This window comes from Paramormyrops kingsleyae, chromosome 3 (genome assembly GCF_048594095.1).
Source record: "Paramormyrops kingsleyae isolate MSU_618 chromosome 3, PKINGS_0.4, whole genome shotgun sequence".
Taxonomy (NCBI): domain Eukaryota; kingdom Metazoa; phylum Chordata; class Actinopteri; order Osteoglossiformes; family Mormyridae; genus Paramormyrops; species Paramormyrops kingsleyae.
The window spans coordinates 12495074-12508435 of NC_132799.1; positions in this window are offsets into that span (position 1 = coordinate 12495074).

The window sequence follows — 13362 nt, forward strand, 5'->3', positions numbered from 1 at the left end:
TCAGCAACGATGGTGGCTCGCGCGATTCCACTACCACTTCCATATCCCACAATTCCTAGCGCACAGGAAACAGAGCAGCGCGATAATTTAATAATTGGATTCTAACAGCACTGTGAAATACATATAGAAAGTCTATGTTACATGTTATAATTCATCGCTGCAGAAAAAAAATTAGGAAAGCAGTTATTTATAGCTGGTCAGTACAGATAGATTTTATCGTGATCCGATTACGAGAGATTTTGTGTACTTTTCAAACTAGAAACCACGGGAAGAAACATTCGTACGCAAACTCGATCAACATCACACCAGCAATAACAATTTATGTTTCATATTTGCCTGTTTTTTCCTCTACTGATCTGGATCTGGTATTTGGTACAGAAGTAATGCGTAATGTTTTATGCGTGTAAACTTATTAAGTTTACACGCATGGTAGAAATTGTACAATCGTCAATATGACATGTGTACATACTTAAAATTGCTCAGTGCAATAAGACGACGTAGCCGTCGTCTTTTCGCATTAGATAAACTTTGTGCTTTTTTAAAATAACTGATATATGTCATTAAAGAAAATACAATACAGCTTCTTGATGGATCCATTTCGTCAAATCACTACGTAATGCATTTCCTCTTTCCGGTAAAGAAGACTGTAAAAAGGCGCTGCGAGGGCAAGTCTGTCTCAAATCTTTCTTGTGACAGTTTCCTTCAGTTTAAGTGCATAGGGCGTGTTGTGAGGGTGACTCGGCGGGAGTGTGACTCGAAATGAAGGCGGAGTGTCGAGGGTATAGTTTGGGATTGGGCCCTAGTCTGCAGCCTGCAGCCCCACAGTGTCACCTAGTGGACAAACGATGTACAGACTCAGTATCCGCAACTGAAGTGTATTCAGAGCAGCGATGCTGTTGAGTACACTGTGCAACAGTAGCGACCAAAATTTTAGAGAATCAAATTCTAGATCCCCCCCCCCCATATAATTTCCGACCAGATAGTAATGTTAGTAATAAATATAAATATCAGTACCAGTCCTAACCAAAGTGGGGCCCTAAGCAGGCATCACCGTCGGTGCCTCCCGTTTGAGGCGAAGGGAAATGGTGGCGAGTCAGCGATCCCTCAGAAAGTGGTGCCCTAGGCAGCCGCCTATAGGATTGACCGGTGCTGGCAGTGGTGCTTAAACCCAGCCAATAACAGCACCTATAAACCACATTATAACTTCTGAAGCACTGGACATCGCACGAAACTGCCCCCCCCCCCCCCCCCCCAAAGCACCTAGGCACAACTTGTCTCACTAAATATTGTTAGTGATTTATATTAGTGAGGAATTCCTGTCATATTTAGATTTCAAGAAAAATATTGAAGGCAATGGGGATGTCTAGGAGTGCTGAAAAATGAGGCATTGTCTTTATAAGTTTGATGTGAGTGAGAGTAATCACTTCACTGATTTCTGAGTTTCAGAACCCCTTCAATAGTTCTAAACAACCCCGCGCTATCAAGTTCTCTGTGAGTATTAATCGGGGAATATTACAATATGAAACCATGCATGTATTTTTCAACTGCCTTTACATTTACTGCATATATGTTAATGTTGATTTGGTACATGGAGTGTCAACTTAATCAGTTTAACAGATTTATTTTTGAAGGGAAAGAGTTTGTTCATGTTAGCTTATATTACATAACACAAGATCCTGGAGTAGTCGCATTTGATTTTTTAGAATAAATTGACCTGTCACTTTTCCGTGGATTTCTAATACTAACTCTTATTGTACATAGGACTTTCAGGAACCTCTTCTACATACTTCGGATCTTTCTCTCACATCAAATGATGCGTGTGATTAACATATAGGCCTATGTGTTGTCAGCATTATGGATGCATGTTACACAGGTTTCTTTTAACCGGCTATTTTTATGCCGCCTTTACATTACACGGTGACTTTTGATATTGATTTACTTCCATAGTGGAACTGATTAGTTGTGCTAGCAGATCTGGTAGCTGCATTCTTTGTGCATTCATTACAAATCGCCGCAGTTTGCTCTAAATCCATCAGCTTAAACCCAAGCCATCTCCCTATCACGGAGTACGTGTTATTCTTAGGGAGCAAGTCTAATGCTGCCTCTCTCTCTGCCCCGGTCTCACACTTCTTCACATGCAGTCGCCATCGAGCAAGAATAATGTCTTGCGTGACTCGCGGGCCACTGGGCTCAGATAGGGTAGATAAAAGTACAAATTACCTAGTTTCGATCTCGTACAGGAATGCAGCTGAAAAATAGCCAAGCACTTTCTTTATAAAACTTAATGGGCCGGATTAAAAAAATATCACCATGTTAACGATGTTATTTAATTTTACGTCGCCAGAAAAATCAACGCGCATATACAGGAAATACAGTATTCAATAAACCGCCCTGTATTAGTTACAGCACAATGGGTCGTATTAAGCTGACGTCATTGTCCAAGGTACGCATAAATGAAAACGAGGCGGCGGCCATTTTACCAGGGTGCGAGTGACAACAGCAGCAAGAAAATCCCGAATCTAAGTTTCTTCTGTATACCTTCTGATCGTACAAATCAAGGCAAAGAGACCGAAGAGCTGCCGGAAGGCTACAGAAAACTTGGCTAAGGTCCATCTATCGAAAGAACTTGAACGACGATACTGTCAAGAAGTAGCACGTTCTGTGTTCTGAGAATGGGCATTATTTCAGTTAAATTCATTAAAAATGCGTATTCATTTCCTTTAGAACATTTTGTAATTTGTATTTTGCTGGACGGAAAAAATTCTAATTTGAAACAAAATAGATTGAGAGATTGTATTCTGTGTATTTAAAATACTTAATAAAATGCCATTTTAAAAACGTTCATCGCTAGGCATACAGACTTAAATAACAGCCTATCGCCATCCTTCACATTATTCCTCGGTCAGGCAAACTTCCAGCCAGGACACTTCCTCGTGGAGGTCTCAGACAGGAAGAAGTGCCTTCAGAACCTCCTGGAAGGTAGGAACAGAGCGGCTGGGAGAAGGCGGCCTAGACAGCTGCTTGGCGTGGTGTGCGGTGTGGGGCCTGATGAGGAACAGAAAAATCCACTGTGGACAGCAGCAATATTGGGCAGTGTGGCTTTATCTCACTGCCCACAAGGTGATGTTTGCTTATGGTGCTGGCTGTGAGTGCAGCTTTAGGGAGGACCTGCTTGGTATGAGTATACTGGGCTGGGAAAGGTGGCCGTTACAGGACCGGGACCAGCTCATAATCAGAGGAGCTGCAGATGCAGCCCCCTGACACAGTGCTGCCACCCTTGGCTACTGCTCCATAATGTGCATACAGTCAGCAGCGTGCGCCACAACCTGTGTGGAGACCAGGAGCTCAGGGCCTCAACATCTTCCCCACTGTTGATTATGGACTACAGTATCACTACAGTAGAGATCTTGCTATCTGCACATTAAAGGGAAGCTTTAAATAAACTAAACTAAATAAAAATGAAATTGGGGCACCAATCCCCACCCACCCCGCACCTCTGGGACCAGTGTTCCATGGGTATGGAGTAGAGGTCGACCGATATATCGGCCGGCCGATATATCAGGCCAATATTTAGCATTTTTTAAGATATCGGCATCGGCCGATATCCGAGTGCACTACACCGATTTACAGACGGGCACGTCTGCGGGCAGCCCAGTGTTATTGTTGCTGTGGAACACATAACCCAGGCTGCCATGTGCAGGACCCCAGCCAGAAGTTTTGGAAGAGTCCTGGCTTCCCTGCCTTGGTCTCTTAGCCCCCAGGATAGGCTCCGGACCCCCCACGAGCCTGAATAGGACAGGTGATTATGCTGCCATATCAACTAGGATTGGTCCTGCTGATAATACATTGGCATTACACACGCATAGAAAACTTGTGAATTTTTGTATTATTCTATTGACGAGGAACATTTGTGTATAGTATTGTTATCAGGAACATAAGAAGGACATGGATACCATGCCAGATTCAGGGGGCACATCACAGTAAGGAGCCCCAAAATGTACCATCAGTGCTCAGCAAAATCTACAGTGGCAGAACCTCCCCTTCCCCATTCACTAAAGGCCCCAGGAGACATTTTGTCACGGGCACAGAAATCCCAGCTACAGCCCTTATTGTTATATTCTAATGAGAGGATTACTGTACATTCCTGTACTATACATTCTTATACAGGAGTCGCCTGTGTAGCTGTTTCTTTTACACTAGATGGCACCATTCAGCGTATTCCACCAGGATGTTTCTAATTTGACAATCACTGCTTCTAGTGCAGAGGTCTCAAACTACTAGCTCGCAAAACAATTTTTAAGTTTTTATTTGCATTTCATTTTGAGCATACTGTTTTAATAAAAATGCTCATGACATGTCACACATGGCTTTTTCTTAAAATGTTAAGTATGTGTGTGTGTGTGTGTGTGTGTTTATACGCCGCACTGATCCGCCTGTTGATCTCCCGTTCCAAGACCCCAAGAAACTTAAACTCCTCCACTTGGGGGAGGACCCCTTCCCCGACCCGGAGAGAGCATTCCACCCTTTTCCGGCTGAGGACCATGGTCTCGGATTTGGAATTGCTGATTCTCATCCCAGCCGCTTCACACTCGGCTGCGAACTGTCCCAGTGAGAGCCGAAGGTCACAGTCCGATGAAACCAACAGAACCACATCATCTGCAAAAATCAGAGACCTAATCCTGACGTCACCAAACCAGACACCCTCAACGCCCTGGCTGTGCCTAGAAATTCTGTCCATAAAAGCTATGAACAGAATCACAGAATCAGAGCACACCATCTGGTCCCCCTTCTAAAAGAGGGGGACCACCACCCGGTCTGCCAGTCCAGAGGCACTGCCCCCGATGTCCACACGATACTGCAGATGCGTGTCAACCAGGACATCCCCACAGCATCCAGAGCCTTAAGGAACTCTGGGCGGATCTCATCCACCCCTGGGGCCCGGCCACTGAGGAGCTTTTTATCCACCTCAGCGACCTCCACCCCAGAGATAGGGGAGTCCACTCTCCACTCCAAAGTCCCCAGACTCTGCTTCCATGTTGGAAGGCATGTCGGTGGGATTGAGAAGGTCTTCAAAGTATTCCCTCCACCAACCCAAAACGTCCCGGGTTGAGGTCAGCAGCGCCCCATCCCCACCATAAACAGTGCTGATGCTGCACCGCTTTCCTGATCTGAGCCGCCAGATGGTGGACTAGAATCTCCTCGAAGCTGCCCGGTAGTCGTTTTCCATGGCCTCGCCAAACTCCTCCCACACCCGAGTTTTTGTCTCGGCGACTGCCGAAGCCACATTCTGCTTGGCCCACCGGTACCTGTCAGCTACCTCTGGAGTCCCACAGGCTAAAAAGGCCCAATAGGTCTCCTTCTTCAGCTTGACGGCATCCCTGACCACTGATGTCACCCAGCGGGTTCGGGGATTGCAGCCGCAACAGGCACCAACCACCTTACAGCCACAGCTCTGGTCAGCCACCTCCACAATGGAGGCATGGAACATTCGGACTCAATGTCCCCCGCCTCCCCCGGACATGGGAGAAGCTCTGCCGGAGGTAGGAGTTGAAGCTCCTCCTGACAGGGGATTCCGCCAGACATTCTCAGCAGACCCTCACAATACGCTTGGGCCTGCTAGGCCTAGTCGGCTTCCTCCCCCACCAACACAGCCAACCCACTACCAGGTAGTGATCAGTTGACTGCTCCGCCCCTCTCTTCACCCGAGTGTCCAAGACATGTGCCCGCAAGTCCGATGACACGACTAAAAAGTCGATCATCGAACTGCGGCCTAGGGTGTCCTGGTGCCAGGTGCACATATGGACACCTTTATGCTTGAACATGTTCATTATGGACAATCCCTGACGAACACAGAAGTCCAATAACAAAACACCGCTCGGGTTTAGATCGGGGGCCATTCCTCCCAATCATGCCACTCCAGGTCTCACTGTCATTGCCCACATGAGCATTGAAGTCCCCCAGCAGAACAAGAGAGTCCCCAGGAGTAGTGCTCTCCAACACCCCTTCCAAGGACTCCAAAAAGGGTGGGTATTCTGAACTGCCGCTTGGCGCATAAGCACAAACAACAGTCAGGACCCGTCCTACCCTCTCGTCCACTGCGGTAAACCCCAATGTACAGGCACCCAGCCAGGGGGCAATAAGTATGCCCATGCCTGCTCGGCGCCTCTCCCCGCGAGCAACTCCAGAGTGGAACAGGAGACTGGTTCCATAGCCCAAGCCGTGCGTCGAGGTGAGCTCGACTATATCTAGTCGGAACTTCACAACCTCGCGCACCAGCTCAGGCTCCTTCTCCGTCAGAGAGGTGACATTCCATGTCCCTAAAGCTAGCTTCTGCAGCCGAGGATCGGGCCACCAAGGTCCCCACCTTTGGCCACTGCCCAACATGCACTGAACCCGACCCCTATGGCCCCTCCTACAGGTGGTGAGCCCATTGGAGGGATATCATTGATGCAAACTATTAGACATAGTGACATCATTTCAAAGGTGTATTTCGGTCTGTTTGAAAGGGAAATTATAATTATACATGGCAGTCTAATCTCTAGAAATTTGAATACGTTGATAATTGATTATTTGCTCAACAATATAATAGCATATTCTATTCTATTCTATTCTATACTTTGTAGTACGATGTAAGATGTTTCATTTTTTATCTGGATATTTATTTTGTAGCTGGTCATTGTCCCCCTTGTCTGTTTTGCCACCCATTTACAATGTAACTTCAGTTTGTTTTACCAACCTAATCCTTGAACATGGTGGCAATGTGTGATGCTGCGGTCATCACAGATTATGCAGTGTGTGTATAGAGTGTGCCTTGTCATAATATTGTTTGATTGGCTGAAGACAGTACATTATTTGAGCGTACTTCACTACCTGAAAAAACACAGTATCTCTTTCTATTAATTGGCTATAGCTCTTTCTGAATATGGGAGTGTCGTTAACGCATACATACAAAAGGCTCAGATTCCTGGAATGAATTTCTTTTTTTACCCAGGATGGATTACCAAAATCCAGGGTGGGCCCAGAAAATCCTGGACGGGTGGCAACAGTACTCCTGAGAAATCAGATGTATCAAGCTGATATTTCACTTATTTTAATTGGAAGACCAGCTAACAGTTCAAAGCAGGCCACTTAGCACTTGGTGGCAGACCCGGGACCAGCGGAAAACAAGTTGGGGGGCAAATGAAATGCAGAGAGGGGTCGGAGATTTAACTCCCAAAATATGCACATTGTATGATTGTTAGTTCTACATGATAATAACTGTTTGATCACACACACAAACACGCTACCGTTTAACAAACCCTAAACGTACGTTCCAAACAACATGGCACAGCAGCGATGTTTAACATTAAACATAAAGCAAGGGGGGCGCATATTTCTCGATACCATACCTCAATACAGTTGAAGTCTTCGATTTGCGGATGAGTTAAATCTCCTCAGAAGAGTATCCTTCCATTCGCCTTTAAACTTTTTGCACAGGTCACTCTCAAAAGCCAGCTTGATCAGATTAGATTTTCGCTTGTGCAGCATACTACGCCTGTGCTCAGAAAAGACATTCTTTAACGTAGAGAAAGAATTCTCGCACACCGCAGTTGAAGCTCCAAATGTCAGTGCAAGTTTGAATGCAGTAAGAACCACAGGCATGGCATCAAAAACGCTGGTGTAATTAGATAAAAGCTGTCCTAGCGTTAATTTCTCACCAGCCTGGCATGTGCACCGGCTTTCGAAAAACTGACGCGCAACAGTAAACTGCAACTCAACCATTTTGGTTTGTGTTAAATCCATTAATGGTTTAATTTTCCTGATATCCAGAAAATTCCCACCACCAGGATCTAATGCACTCAATGCGTCCACGTATTTATGATTGCGTTCGCTAAAACGCACAGCTATCTCCCCCAAAATAGAGTCGATAATGGCATAAAACAGCCTTTCGCATTCTTGTTTAATGTTCTGCTCTTTCTGACTAAGAGGTTCATCTACCACGTACTGTTGTAGCGCCTTGGGTGCCCGGCACTGTCGTTTTGGAGAAGAAGGAACCTCACAATCACCAAAACTGTCAGTCTACAATTTAGCAAATTCTTTGTCAGATCTTAAATTTTCAATGCAAACACAAGCACTTTTAATGAGCTGAATTGCTGTAATAAGGTCTACGTGTTCAGCCTGCAGCATCTTGTTGGCTGGATCCATCAGACTTAAAACTTTGTGCATGACACAGGCCAGGAATTTGAAGGTTGGTTCTGTAATGGCCCTGTGTATTCCAAGAGCCTCAATTTTCACATCAGCACTTGCTCTTGTGGTCCCAATGTCTGTCAAAAATTCCACAAGTGTTATGTGAGATTTCTGAATCACAGATACAGTATCAAAGTGTCCAGTCCACCTTTGTTCCAACAGCCTCTTTTTCTCCTTTATATTGTGCAGATACAGTAGGCTTTCTTAGGAATTTATATAGTGTACTGCAGACGTCAAAACAGGTCTTCAACTGCGCTTTCTGATGAAATGGCCACTAGGTGAAGCTGATGATTAAAACAATGAATATGCGGGATCTGTCTATTTAACTTATTCTGAATACGTTTCTGTACACCTCCGTCCCTCCCAGACGTCACACTGGCACAATCATAACACTGACTTAGTATTTTGCTTGTGTGGAGACCGACATTTGACAGTTCTTCAAGCACTAAATCAGTGAGTGACATGGCGTCACACTTAATTGTCAGTGGTCAACAATGACAACAGTCGCTCTTTTACATTGCATTTCTGGTCCACATAACGGATTACAATTGAGACATTCTCGTGGCCAGTAGGATCCTTTGTTACATCCACTTTAATTGTAAACCATGACTCGCCGACATCTTTTACAATTTCCTCTGTTACGATCGTACTCATCAGTTCAATCATTTGGTTTTGTATGTCATGTGAAGTGTACCTAGCGTTTTTTCGGAACTGTACTATAAGTCCAGGCAAGCTGTTCGTTCTGTCTCAAAATGTAATCAAAGACAGAAAAAGTCCACTTCCCGCTTGATCTCGGTTATCAACCGAATCGATGGATCCCCTCAATGGCAATTCGTTTGAGACAAGGAATTCAATAACGTCTACAATGGCAGAGAAATACAGGCGGTTTTGAGAGAGCTGATCGGAATTAACCAGAGTTGAAATCTCACTGCCTGTAGAACATCGCAAAAAGCTACGCATGTTTGATATTCTTTACTATTAGCATGTCTGTTAAACCCTTCTGTAGCATGCTTCCAGTTGCTAAAACCCAAAGTTGTGAACGCGAAGTCGCTCCCTCCATATTTTCAACATGGAAAACAAAACGCAGAGTCTGCTTCAACAGAATATATCAACCAATCTCGCCCTTTGTACCAAAAAGTTCAATTAGGGCTTATTTTAAGAGAGGGGGCGGAATTATCCCTCTGAGGGGGCGACGCCCCCTTACGCCCCCTCGTGGCGCCGGGCCTACTTGGTGGTCTGTTGAAGTCTCCTCTTAATGTAGGAAAGGTGTTATGGACTCCCCTAGTGCGACCACATAAATGGTACTCTGTCAGGAATGCACATCAAAGCCACAGGTGTTCTTTCATGTTCTAATGATGGTGACTGAGAGGATGTGTGTGTTAGGAAACAGTATGGTCTGCAAACAGTTCAAAATAACCCCACTGGCCACACAGAAACAATATGGTTGATAGAGGGACATGGGGACTGTGTCTAGGCCACCATGTGTGTTTCCCTCAAGATGTGCCCCTGATTACACATCATCAATATGTGCATCATCTTCACCACACCATCTGGAAAGCTGTGATCCCGCTGTCTACACGTATTAGAGGAGAGCACTTTCATGACATCCAAATCTATGCCAGTTCAACAAGCAGAAATTTATCGAGGGTATACAAATGAGAAATAGACAAATAGTTCATAATGTCACACCTGCTATCTTGTATGACTGTAACCTTATCAGTTTCTGAGTAACTGTTTAAAAAGTGAATACGACAGACCATAATACATTAATTTTCTTTTAAGTGTAAAGTATCTGTTGTGGCATAGTAGTACTTTATGGCTCCTTTTCAGAACTACAGAAAAAAATCTCTAGCTGTCATCAACGACTCCAACAGTATGCATTTCATTAAACGCTCCCTAAGGCTTAGTTTGCTTTGAAGCCCAGGGAAGAAGGAATTGGGGAAAATTACACTCTGTTCTTGAGCAGGGTTGATGGAGATAGAGAAACAGATAGCATGGCTGTTTCTATGGAGACTATGAATGGTAAACACTTCTTTGTGCACAAAGAGGCCCTGTTTAAACCAGACTGTTTGGCAATAAGCCGATATGGCTAATGACATGGTTACCATCTGCTATGGGCTGGCTGTAAAAGAAAGCGTTGGTATTTCCATAGCTCTATATATAGCCTAACACACACACACACACACATACAATATATCCCATTGCCACACAGGGCTAGAACAGAGCACCAATTCAGCCTGGAATAGACAGGAAGTGACATAACTTCCCCTGAGAACCAGCTCTAATGCTGTGTCTGAAAACACTATTAATATTTTTGTGTCAAACTGACCTGGTTCAACTGAAAAATACAAAGTTACATGTTAGCTGGAAAAAGTCTCTTGGATTAAAATTTTAAAACCATACCATGAAAGAATTTGTCATCGCAAATATCAGACATTTTTTACGACTGTGCTGTCCACAGGGACAACAAGCTGCATTTTTCAAGGTAAACGAGTACATGTGTTTGATATGAAGGCTGTAACTGATTTTGTAACTGCTGATCGTGTCTTGACACAAGGCTGCAGTATGCAGACCCCAGACCTCTCTGAGGGTGTGTCTGAGAGATCGGCGTGCAGACACGTGGCCAGCCCCGTGATGTCTGACCACTAATAACTGCGGCTGTGTCCTTTCTGCTCCACACGAACACAAACACACACACACACACACATTTTGGAAGATCATTTTTCCAAGATTAATTTCACACATCATGAACAGGCATTTGTGTAACCTGTGTATCCTGCTGCCAGTCAATTTATGGACGCGGACAGAAGCATTCAAGTTACACCCTGCTGTGCTAGGCAGCTGTTGAACATTAGTGCTGGAAGAGCCCACATGTCTTTAAGTCATTTCACCTCAGGGGGCAGTCTGTCCCTGCATCCATTTCCACACCCACATCCGCACTCTCCGAACACGCAGAGGAATGTACACTTCAGCATTGTGGAGAGACAGTGTGGTTTGCAGGCCCTCGGAAAGCTATGTGTTTTTGTGACATCTGACAGCAGGATCTGTGGCGACCATGTGAATGTTCCCATACGGAGCTGCAGGCAAGGGATGCAAGCCACCCTGTCCCCCAGCCACCAGACACCTGAATGGACCCCACAGTGACTACAAATTTTTTCACTTTTTTATGACTATTCAGCTCTCAGTCACACATGCTGTACAGGACTCTGGCAGGAGGAAAATGGGAAAACAGTGAAGTACATGTCGCAGAACAGTTGTATATCGTTGCAGCCCAATAAAAAACAACCATTATGTTGTGAAAAAAATGCATTTCATAACACCACAGGTGGAAAATTCAGGTTCAGAAAGTACAAATTCAGACCAAGATTTTTCAACCAACCAGTTGAGTCCTTTGTGACTGTGACTGTATACTCAATCTTGGTCTGGATTTGTACTTTCTGAACCTGAACTTTCCACCTCTGCTTAAGAAAGTGGTTAGTGAACGGTCTAACGATTTAAATGGACTTTTGGCGGTGGATTATTGTCAATGAGGCAAATATGTCGGTGTCAACAAGATACAAATTCATCTTGCTTTATATTCTGTCAATTACGTTAGTTAGCTAGCTGTTATGTCATCGATGACAAGTTGTTAAAATTGGTTATATGAAGCAATCCATACAAATTACAAATGACCATCATGAAGACAAATGTGGGTACATCATGGTGGTGCAGTGGTTAGCCCTGTCGCCTCCCCCCTCTGGGACTAGGGTTTGAGCCTCTGGCATGGCTCCATATGTGTAGAGTTTTCATGTTCTCCCCATGTTGTCATGGGGTTTCCTCCAGCTACTTTGGTTCCCCCCCCCCCCATTCCAAAAATATGCTGAGGTGAACTTGGAGTTACCAAATTGTTCATAGGGGTGTGAGTGTGTTCTGGGTTGGTGTCCCATCCTGCGTTGTTCCCTGTCTTGTGCCCATAGGTTCCAGATCCCCCCATGACTCTGAATAGGACAGGTGATTATGCTGCCACATTGACTAGGATTGGTCCTGCTATTAATATATTGACATTATACACGCATAGGAAGCTTGTGAATTTTTGTATTATTCTATCGATGAGGAATGTTTGTGTACAGTATTGTTATCAGGAAAATGATTACAGAAAATGGATGGATGAATACAAATGTTAACCATTACAAATATAAATAAACTAGTTAAACAGAAGATTTCTTAAAACATCTTGGTCACTTTGGTCAATTATATGCCAAATTCTATCAGTAGACAGAGGTGAATGGGCATATTCCATCTATAGTTAAAAGTCACAATCATTAAAAAGTCCACATATGTGATTTTATTTGGATAGAGATGACATAAAGCATTCTCCCATAAGATCCACACATACAAACACATGCATCATGTGTCCAATAAGGCCTTAAAATATGCGTATTCCTCAGCCAGTTTTAATAAATCCTTCATTCAAACATTTTTTTAAATGATTTATGGTTTCCATGTCCTCATGGATCATTCTGAGTTTCTGAATCACTCCTGTGGAAACACAGACTTTATTCATTCACAGAGATTGCCGTCATGGTGTCAGAGGGCCTGCATAGTGAAAAACTGTTTTCAGCCCTGTGCTTTATTAGCAGGAAATGTTTAGGAATGCAGCAATGCCACCAAACCAGGGCCCATCAACTGTTTGCCCAGTGAATTTCTGTCCTTTCTGCAGCGCTCCCTGAGTCCTTATCATTCTGCTGATGCTCCACCCTACAATTTTCTCCAGCTTTCTGCAAAGCCCTGAAGACATGCTGAAATCTCCCATCATGTTGCTTAGTAACGTCATTACAACGGTATGCAGTTAACTTATTTTGGTCCCTTCCAAATGTGGCTCCAATAGCTTCTTGGAAAACCATAAGAATCGCACTGAATATCAACTCAAAAACAGGCAAGCCATTTTAACCAGCAAATACCATAGATGGAACACTATATGTGACTGACGAGCAGGTTTGTGTCATCAGTGGGCCCCAAAGACTGCTAGACAGCATCTCACACATTGATGTTGACAGATGGCTTGCAGGAGTTTTACTAACACAAAAATGTTCTGAGGGAGGAACGAAAAATTATTGGTTCCGAGAGCTAACCAATCAGATTGTAGAGGATTTGGGT